The sequence below is a fragment of the Myotis daubentonii genome, chromosome 14 (assembly GCF_963259705.1).
Source record: "Myotis daubentonii chromosome 14, mMyoDau2.1, whole genome shotgun sequence".
NCBI lineage: Eukaryota > Metazoa > Chordata > Mammalia > Chiroptera > Vespertilionidae > Myotis > Myotis daubentonii.
Genome location: NC_081853.1, coordinates 54,231,928 through 54,243,055, shown reverse-complemented (window position 1 = coordinate 54,243,055; position 11,128 = coordinate 54,231,928).

The window sequence follows — 11,128 nt, the reverse complement described above, 5'->3', positions numbered from 1 at the left end:
GCTGGCCAGCAGAGTCCGCTGCAGTGAGTGCTCAGAGATGCACTGTCATCTCCGGTGGAACTGGAGCGCGGGTGTTCTCCTCTGAAGAGAGATGCCCTTTTTAAAAAATATATATTATTGATTCCAGAGAGGAAAGGAGAGGGAGAGAGAGAGAAACATCAATGATGAGAGAGAATCACTGATCGGCTGCCTCTGCATACCCCCAGTGGAATCAAGCCTGCAACCCGGGCATGTGCCCTGACTGGGAATCGAACCATGACCTCCTGGTTCATAGGTTGACACCCACCACTGCGCCACACCGGCTTGGCTGGGAGATGCCCTTTAATCTTGATTGTCAACCAAGGGGATGTGGCAGAGGGCAGCGTCGAGGCCTGGGAAGTGAGGCCGCTGCCTGCTGGATAAAGGCCACAGTTCCGTCTCAGTGGGCTAAAGCTGGGAGTGGGAGGGGAAGGGCTGTGGTGAGGAAGAGCAGTGTTCACCGGGTCTTAGTTCCACTGGACACTCAGACTCAGGACCACGAGAGGCCACAGTGGCACGGGGTCCACTCCGAAGGATGTAGGACAGGACAAGGCAGGGTGGCTGGGCAGCGCCGGGCTCTGCTCTTCCACAGGAGGCGCCCTCACCCCGGTCCAGGGGCCATACCCTTGCCCTCGTCCCCGAGTGACTGCGCAAGGGTGAGATGAGACCCACAGTGGTAGTTGTGGGGGGCACTTCGGCTTGGAGACCCCACAGAAGCCCTTATCTTTTAAAAAGCCACAGCCACAGTTTCCAGGGCCGCTCAAAGGACTTGTGCGGTTATAAGGGTTGTCGCCCTCAGGGGAGCTGTGCTGTGGTGTCCTGCCAGGTGCTGAAGTCCATTCACAGTCCCTCCATCCAGATGTGGTTTGTCTAGCAGAGGTCAATTTTACCGTCAGCAGTTTTGCGGAATAAAACACCTGACATTCCACCTTTATCTGGCTTCCATGGAAACAGCTAGAAAGTGAACCCCAGATCAAATTTGTCCCTAGAGAAGGAGAAAGAGTTTTAGCCTTTTCTTCAACGGGCGACTCTGATACAGGTCTGACGGCTGCGAAGGAGAGAGGGAAAAAGTGTCAAAAGCCTTAGGGTCTCGGGCTGTAGCTCATTCTGAGAGATTGGCACCAGGACAATCAGGAGTTTCTGGAGCTGGAGGTGTCTATCAGACGAGTCTCCTGGTCACTGGCTGAGCCACTGTGGGAAGAGTGGTCTTAGTGCCAGTCGGATTGATGGGAGGAGATCTGAGGGGCACATTTTCGTGGTCAGCATGTGCCTCCATGACATTCCTTCTACCCAGAGTATCTTTCTCCCTAACTGTACCTTCCACCTGCCACCGTCTGACTGCCACATGGATCCACATGAAAAAGTTCAGTTCAATCAGAAGTCTCAGACACTGCTGGGGGTGAGCGGGGGGGTAAAAATGGTGCAATCACATGGCAAACCATTTGGCAGTTCCTACTAAAGATGAACACATATCTCAGCTACCGCATATCTCAGCAATCCCCACTGCTAGATGTACTAGTGTACCCATAAATGAATGCCAGCCTCATCAAGAAGACATGTATAAAATATTCCCAGCTCTGACCAGACCAAAACTAAACCACCCCAGTGGCCATCGGCAGGTAAATTCACGCAGAGGACACAGCAGTTAAAGAAAAATGAACTATGGGTATGTGCAACAATATCAATCTCACAGACATAGATGCCGGACCCAAAAGAATATATGCCATATGATTCCAGTTAAATGACATCCTAGGACAGGAAAACAAATCTGGCAGCAGGTCAGAGCCGTGGTACTGGGAAGGGGTCAAGACTGGATGAACAGGGGAACTTGGCAATGTTGATCAGGGCGGTGGTTCCACAGCAGCTGTCCACGCAGGCAATCATCAGCTTATACCTGAGACTAGTGCACTTGACACACTTTCTACATGCACATTACACCTCAGTGGAAAAGGAAAAACTCGGCTCAAGTGCTGGAAAACCCATGTGTGTCTCCTCCAGCTCCCTGGCAATTAGGCTGCCACATCCATCCCCCAAACCCCAGCTCAGCTCCCACAAGGAGGTGCCCACAGGCTAGAAGCTCAGGGTGGCAGAAGGAGCTCCATGAATGACCAATTGGTTCAGTGAGCCAGTGGGTTTCTGCCTGTGTCCAATTCACCTTTTCCAAATTTGAAGTCCTGCCTTATGTGAAACTGTCCTGGTATTTTTTCTCTTAACATTATAGCATGAATGCTTCCCCATGTCACTAAGCATTATTCTTTGAGAAGAAGATTCGGGTGGCTTTCCATTGTGTGGACTCACAAAGGAATTGGTAGCACCGCATTTGGTACCCCCAGCCCAGCCACCCTTGGATAGCACTGAGTGTCACCGGCTTTCCTTCTTTTGCTTCTGTTTGTTTTTAACATTTTTTTTAAATCGATGTTTAGTTAATTTATGGTGAAACACATAGCTCTTTAGTGTAGAGTCCCATGAGTTTGACAGGTACATCCATCCATGTACACACATCCTGCATGGTGAGGATTAGTCCACCACCCCCATATTCGTACTTTTTACACTTCAGAAATTTAGTAGGCAAGAATTATTTCTTTGTTATTATATAGGAACTATTTGGGGTTTTTTTTGTTTTGTTTTGTTTTGCTTTGCTTTGTTTTTGTTACTCCTCACCCAAGGGTATTTTTCATTGATACTTAGAGAGCGTGGAAGGGAGGCAGAGAGACAGAGAAACATCAGTGTGTGAGAGACACATCGATTGGTTGCCTCCCACATGTGGCCCTACCAGGGCCAGGGATCAAGCCTGCAACCAAGGTATGTGCCCTTGACGGGACTCAAACCAGGACCCTTCAGGCCATGGGCCAATGCTCTATCCATTGAACCAAACTGGCCAGGGCTACAGGAATTATTAAAGTGCATTTAACATTAAGCATATTATTTCTCAATGCTAGTTTGTTTTAAATTTATGTCTTAGGAGGTAAAAAATGGCAGTAAATAATTGGAAACTCACAGACATGCTCCCAGGACCAAACTGGAATTATAACTAAAATACAAAAAAAGACACAAAAAACCCCACCCTGAATAATCAGCTGAAGACTAGCTGGAGAGAACCCTGATAACCAAGGACGGAAAGTGGAGACCACAGAGACTGATGGAAAGGGTGGAGGCGAGAAAGGGCTGGCCGGGCTCCCACAGACAGCAGCTGAAGCTCTGGAGAGATATCTCAGCTCTGGGGGGTTGCCATTCTGGGGTCTGATCCCCAAGCTGGGCCCCCCCCCCCCAGCAGAGAGCACCAAAACTGAGAAAGGTGCCCACATAACATCTGGCTGTGAAAAGCAGCAGGGTTGCTGTCTGCCAGGGAGAGATGGCTGGAAATGCAGGCATCCTCTTAAAGGGCCAACACACAACATTTCAAACTCAGCCACTCACCTTGTGCTCTGGCAGAGGGAGGGCAGAGTGGACTGGAGCTGTGTGAGCAGAAGCCAGGATTGGAGGATCTGGGGTTAGAGCTCAGAAAGCATACGCCCCGGTTCCCTGTACTGAGTCATTCACTCAAGCTGCAGAGGTCATCTTTCTTAGGCAAACCTTTGCTATCCAGATGGTTTTTTTAAAATGTATTTCTATTGATTTCAGAGAGGAAGGGAGAGGGAAAGATAGAAACATCAATGATGAGAGAGAACCATTAATCAGCTGCCTCCTGCATGAACGCTACTGGGGATTGAGCCCACAACCTGAGCATGTGCCCTTGACCAGAATCGAACCCGGGACCCTTCAGTCCGCAGGCCAACATCCTTGCCTCCTCCCCATGGAAGAAGCTGGGGGCCAGAGTAGGGGAAGGTTCAGGAGCAGAAAGACCAGCGTCCATGGAAACGCCCAGAACCAGAGAGACAGCCCTTGCCTGCAGGTTGTTCAGCAGTGGGCCTGCAGGAAGTGCCTTACCTGGGCTGGCAGGTGAGCCTCAGGGATTGGGGCGGGGGGGGGGGGGGGGCGTCCGAAAGCCCAGGCCAAGGGGAAATACCTCACGGAGGTCTCCGCTCCCATACTCTCTGTGCCCCCCCCCCGCCCCCCCCCCCCCCGCTCTCCCCCAGGCAGAGCTGTTCCTCTGCCCTCTGGTCCACAGCTGTAGCCTCAGTTACAGGGACCTCACTTTCCAAACCAAATGCCAAGACACATGCTCTGACAACCAGACGGCGTATGGAAAACCCGGCCTGTCTCCAAACATCTGGAACATGTGGCCACCACAGCACACGGCCTGTAATTCCTTCCAAATTGTGCATTCTCTGGGGAAATTTGCTCAAAAAGATATACTGAATGAATGAGAGAAGGAAGGGAGGGAGGGAGGGAGGGAGGGAGGGAGGGAGGGAGGGAGGGAGGGAGGGAGGGAGGGAGGGAGGGAAGGAAGGAGAGGTCCACCAGTTACCTGCTCTGCGACCTTGAGCAAGTGACACCCTGTCTGAGCCTCAGTTTCCTTTACTGTCAGACGGGAGCAGTGAAGCCTGCTTCTCGGGGCTGTGCTGGAAGTTTGCGATGAGGAGCATGGGTAGAGCTCTTGGCACAGTGCAGGCCCCTGTCCCTGCTCCGTTCATGCCAGGCGGTGCTCCCCAGGTTCACGGGGAGACTGCCAGCTCCATCTCTGCAGCCTCGGGGACTCACTCCCCGCCCAGCGGAACTTCGTCCGCAGCGGGAGGCTGCGCAGCTGGGGTTGCTGCAGGGGTTCAGGAAGCCGCCTGAGTCAAGCTGTCAGCGTGCACCTGGCTGGTGATAAACCAGTTGTGATGGCTCCGGAATTCCATACCAGCACCCCGGGGCAGCTGTGATCCAGAAGCCTGAGTTTTCCAGGTAGAAAGGCACCAGATCCCCGCAGCAGGGCCTGAGGCTACACCGGTGACTGAAGTCTCTGAGGCGGAAGGAGAACACCCACGCAGCGTGGGACGTGAGCGGCACCGGCCACGGCCACGTGGAAAAGTTTGGATGTGCAGAGCGCAGGGACTGTTGGAGTCGCACCTAGAGACGGGTTGTGATCATCAGCCTCTCCCGCTGGGAAGCGCCACCCTTTCCCTGGAATCGCCTTTTTGGGGTGAGGCGCCGAGGAACTGGGTCGGGCCTGCCGTGCGGCCAGCGGGCAGCGCAGTGGCCAGTGGTGGCGATGCCTCACCGGAGACCTTTGGCGGCCTCTTTCCGAAGGCCCATGAGCCTGTGACTGCGGACACCCTCCCGCCCTCACCCTCACCCTGTTCTCGAAGCCTCTGGGTCGACGGGGATGTCCTGATTCGCCCTCCCTGGCAGTTGGCTCCTCTTGGCACATCATTCTCATTCCGGAGGGAGCGGCTGGGAGGCAGAGGGCTTTTTAAAAAGGATAAAAAGCAGATGAAGTTTCAAGTTTGCAGGAAAGACGCTGATCATAGACAAGCAGACGTTAACAAGCAAAGAGCAATGGCGGGGCGCCAACTGCCTGTGAATGTTCCGGCCAGCGTCTGTGTGCAGCTCCCCATTCCAGGATCCGGGCCCTGCCTCGTCATCAGCCCTGGATCCAAAGGGGTTAGAGGAAGAGGAGCTGCCAGGGCGGCCGGAGAGGGCGGTGGGCGCGTCTGTTAGGGGTGGTCCTGGGCTCCAGACTAGTCAGCACAGCGCCTGCCCGGGTTTGAATTCTGGCCCTTCCGTCTACCAGCCGGGTGACCTTGAACAAGTTCCTTAACCCCTCTCTGCCTCATCTGTAGGATGGAGATCACCATAATCACAGCTACCCACCAGGCTGTGGGAAGGTGAAAGGCTTTCCACCATGGAAACCACTGTCCCAGTGCGGGTACACAGTCACCACTCATTAAATGTCAGTGGTTCTCATAGCCGGTGCTCAGTAAATACTTGTCGAGTGCTGACCTCAGATCTGAACCCACAGCCCCTGCATTCAAATCCAGTCCTCTGAAAGGCAAAACTAAAAACCATTTAAAGGGTAGATATAGATGATAGAGATAGAGATGACATAGATATAGAGACATATATTTAAAGACTTTCTGAAGCAGGTGGGGACTGATGGGACACCTGCTGAGGAGCAGCACACAGGAAGCCTGTGCCCCAAATCTGAGCCATGGTCAGCTGAGGAGCAGCCAAGGTAGGGGCTGAGCTCAACCCTGGATTCTGTGGACTCGGGCAGGGCCCCCTGCCCCCTCTCTCCACCCTCTCCCCAGTGTTGAGGGGCGTGCCCGGAGGTGGTGTCTTAGCAGGGTGGGCTAAGCTGGGAGCGCTGGGCCCTGCCCCACAGTGCCACGGGCAGCTGGCATGCACTGGGCAGGCAGGGTGGGGCCGTAGAGTATCTGCCCATGGCCCCTCTTTCTGAGCTGAGCAGACCTGCTCCCATCAGGACATAAACGTGCTTGCTGGAAGCCTGGGGCCTTGCTCACTGACAGGAAGATTCTGGCTCGGTATCTTCAGAGGGGAACTCCACACACACACACCTCACACACACACACACACACACACACACCTCACACACACACACACCTCACACACCTCACACACACACACACACACACACACACACCTCACACAGACACACACACACCTCACACACACACACACACCTCACACACACACACTCACACCTCACACACACACACACACACCTCACACACACACACTCACACACCTCACACACACACACACACACACCTCACACACACACACACACACACACACACCTCACACACACCTCACACACACACACACCTCACACACACACACACACACACACACCTCACACACACACGCAGACCAGCCAGCCCACCCACCTGCTGGGCGGATTTCCCCTCCTTCCCCAGGCAGCCACCCAGACCTAGTTCCATCAAAGGAAACCTGCTCGGGGATGGGGTTCAGTCTGCCTCCCCCTGGATGACCCTCTAACTTTGAGCCTCTTGGTCAAGTGCTTACAGAAAGCCCGCCCAATAGAAATGAGTGCCCTAACTCTGCTTTGGCAATGAAATGTTCCTCACATCCTCTGTCCTTAACACTTTCTAGGGTGACAAGAGCCTTGCTCCCACCTCTGGCTGAATGTAGGTCCACCGGGCAGGAGGGAGGGAACGGGGGCAGTTAAATGGGACCTGTGCAGTCCGGGAGGGGCACACGCCTGGATAAGGGCATCCTAGGCAAGAACTGAGAAGGAAAGGAGAGGAGAAAATGCAAGACGTCAACAGAACACAAACGTATTGGTGATTGTAAGAGAAATACCTGAACCTTCAGAAGCCAAACTCCCCTTCCAAGGGCGTAAATCTTGTTCATAGCTGTTCAAGCGCCCCCACCCCCACCCCCACGGCCCTCTCCCACATCGGAAGCTCCTTGAGACGGTGGTAAAAGAGCTAGAGAAAGGCACAGGGCCCACCCAGATGGTTTTATGGGGAGTGCTAGCCAACCTTCGAGAAATACATAATTCCTACTTAAAGTGTTCCAGGACACTAAAAAGATGAAACCGTCTGAATCCATTTCGTGAGATCTGCTTAATTTAAAAAATAAGACGGCCTGGGAGTGCACAGAAAAGGGAAACCTTAGGCCACATGTGACTGTATCTGCAACGATTCTAAATAAAATGTTAGCAAATTAAATCCTGTAGTTCCTGAAAGACTAACATACCGCAGCCAAATGGGTTTATCCTGGGAACGTGACTACGGTTCAGAGAGAGACAACCAAGATGACGACGCAGGTAAACACCGGACTCGCCGCCTCCCACAACCACATCAAACCTACAACTAAAATACAGAACAGTCGGCACCCAAACGGCCTGAAAGCTGGGCGGATAGAAGTCCTACTAGAGACGCAAAGAAAAAAAGCACATGGCGACGGTGCGAGGAGCGGAGGCCTGGAGGCCGGAGCGGCGGGTCCGACACCCACGTGTGCTGTGTGTGTAACCAGGAGGGAGATGGTCTCTGCAGAGGCCGCCGGGAGGAGCAGGGGGTCCCAGCCCCACACCAGACCCCCAGCCCAGGGTCCCAGAGCTGGGAAGAGAATTCCCCGTAACGTCAGGCCATAGAAACCATCGGGGGTTGTGGCTGAGTGACAAAGAGGCTGCTGGAATCCCAGGGCCCACGCACAAACTTACACGGTCCCGCGTCTTCTGAGCTCCAGCGCTGGGGGAGACACGTACAGGCAGGGATTGGAGCGCCTGGCATCGAGGCAGGAACTCAGGGGTGGCTTTCTCCCAGACCGGGGTGCTCGCAGGGGTCGTTGTTCTGGTGCTGGGACCTCCCCTGTCGTAGGCCCGAGCGGCAGCCATGTCTGTTTCCATCAGTGTGTCCCAGGCTGTTTGCTCCGCCCTGGTGATTCCCTGAGACCCCGCCCCGTCCAATTTGCAGCCCCACCGGGGATATTTGCAGCAGCTTTTCCATAGGAATGGCCTGTCCTGGATCAGGCTTCAACCTTGGCCAAAATCTCTCTAACAAGCTGCAGCTGGTGACAACGTGCCCCAAACCGATCAACAAAAGGCCCGAGACCTGGCTGTAGCACCAGCTGGCCTTGCTTCACAGCTGGTCCTCACAGCCAATTGGCCTGGAGGTCAACTCCTCCCAGAGACGCCAACAGCAATCAAGGATCAGCTACAAGACTGCACACAGCCCACAGAGGGGCGCAGCTAGAGGGCCCAGCTCAGGTGACTGGGGAGGCTGAGCCACTGGGCCCTACAGGACACCTACTATACAAGGCCACTCTACCAATTCCAGGAGACATAGCTGCTCTACCTAATACATAGAAACAGACACAGGGAGGCCGCCAAAATGCCAAGACAAGGACACATGTCACAAATGAAAGAAATGGAAGCAAGCAAACTACTGGGCACAGAATTCAAAACCACAGTTAAAAGGTTACTCAAGCTTCTTCCTGAGAGCTTCAAGGGACTTAGTGAGACTTTCAAGGATCTTAGTGGTTTGAGAGTGAATGTAAATACTAAAATAAAGCATAGATTACTTCAATAATCTTGCAGTAGTGACAGCCTTTCTCAGAAGGCATGAAACTCAAGAGTACTCGAAGCGAAAGGAAAATAGATTTGACTCCGTGGAAATTAATATGTTCTACTTGGCAAAAGACACCATAAACAAAGTCAAGAGACAAGTGACAAGCTAGAACAAAATATTTACAACATAACTAAAGGGGAAAAGATTGATTATGCTAACTGGATTCAAATATCTAACACATTAACAAGGAAAGAACGAACATCTCAAGAGAAAAAGGCAGCTCACAAAAAAATCAAATACAAATAACTACTAAATAATTGGAAAGATAACCTCATTAGTGATTAAGGAAATGCAGTTTTAAAAGTAGGTTTCCCTGCCTGGCTAGTGTGGCTCAATGGTTGAGCATTGATCTATGAACCACGGTTTGAGTCTTAGCCAGGGCACATGCCCAGATGGTGGGGCTCGATCCCCAGTATGGGCATGCAGGAGACGGCCAATCAATGATTTTCTCATTGATGTTTCTATCTCTCTCTCCCTTTCCCTTCCTCTCTGAAATCAATAAAAATACATATATTTTTTAAAATTATAAAATAAAAGATAAAAGTAGGTTTCCCTATCAGTTGAATAAAAACAAAATTTGAGCATAGCAAGTGTTGGTGAGGTGGCGGGAAGACATTCAGTCTCCCCCCGTGGTTGGAGTATAACTTGACACCCCCATTTTGGAAGGAAATTTGGCAGTTTCCCTCAAAATAATAAATGCTCATACATGCCCTTTGATGCAGAAATCCACTTACGCAAATACAGCTGGCAGAAATAATTGCACACCATGCAAAGATGTTCATGACAGCACTGTTTATGATTGCTGAAAAGTTGGAGCCACCTAGTGTTCATCCTAATGAGAACAGCTAAGTAAAACATGGCACATCCCTGCCTTGGAATTCCATACAGTCATCAGTAAGACCTGGGTCAACCCAGGTGGCTAGTACGAAATGTAGAAAACAGAGTCAAGTAAAAGCAGTGAGCTGACAAACATAGATGATCCTATCCTATATAATAAAAGCCTAATATGCTAAGTGTCCCTAACTGTCTGGTCGTCTGGTTGGCCATTCAACCAATCAAAGTGTAATATGCTAATGATATGCTAACACCACTCAACTGCTTACTATGATGTGCACTGACCACCAGGGGGCAGATGCTCCAACCGGTAGGTTAGCTTGCTGCTGGGGTCTGGCTGATCGGGACTGAGCGAGATGAGCCAGACACTCCCTGGAGCCCTCCGTGGTCCCTCCCTGGATGACCAAACTCCTGTGTCCCTCCTCAACTCCAATCATGCACCGGTGGGGTCCCTCGGCTGGCCTGCGCCCTCTCGCAATCCGGGACCCCCCAGGGGGTGTTGGAGAGCCAGTTTTGGCCTGACAGTAGAATGACTGGTCGCTATGATGTGCACTGACCACATCTGGTCATTACAGCATGACGGCGTTAGGGCCAAGGGGTTTTTATAATAGAGATTTGTATGCAGTGTGAGTGTAAATAAAAATACAAACATACACATCTCTAGGAAATTTCATGTATTATCTTATGTGCTTCTATTAGTTATGAATTTGGTTTTGGTGAGCATGTATTACTTTTATAATCCTTAAACCAAAAACATAACTGAGTAAGAATTGAACATCTAATGCCTATAAAGATAAAATGCTTAGTGTTTCATTTTTTTTTAATGTTTTTATTTTATTTTTTTTATAGGAGTAGCTATCTTTTTTAAAAAAATACATTTGTATTGATTTCAGAGAGGAAGAGAGAGGGAGAGAGAGATAGAAACGTCAATGATGAGAATCATTGATTGGCTGCCTCCAGCACGCAACACTGGGCATGCGCCCCTGGGGGATGGAACCCACAACCTGGGCATGCGCCCCCTGGCTGGAATCGAACCCAAGACCCTTCAGTCCACAGGCTGACACTCTATCCACTGAGCCAAACCAGCCAGGGCCTAGTGTTTCATTTCTTAGACCTGAGTTGACTTTCAGCCCAAGCAGTTCCAAGCAATGAGTATAATTCCATGAAGAACCTTTATCTCATATATGTGTGCAGGCATGTACACATGCCACATACACTTACACACATCTACACACACTCATACATTCATACAGACACACACTTGTCCAGCTCTACATATGCATGTGGGATGTATC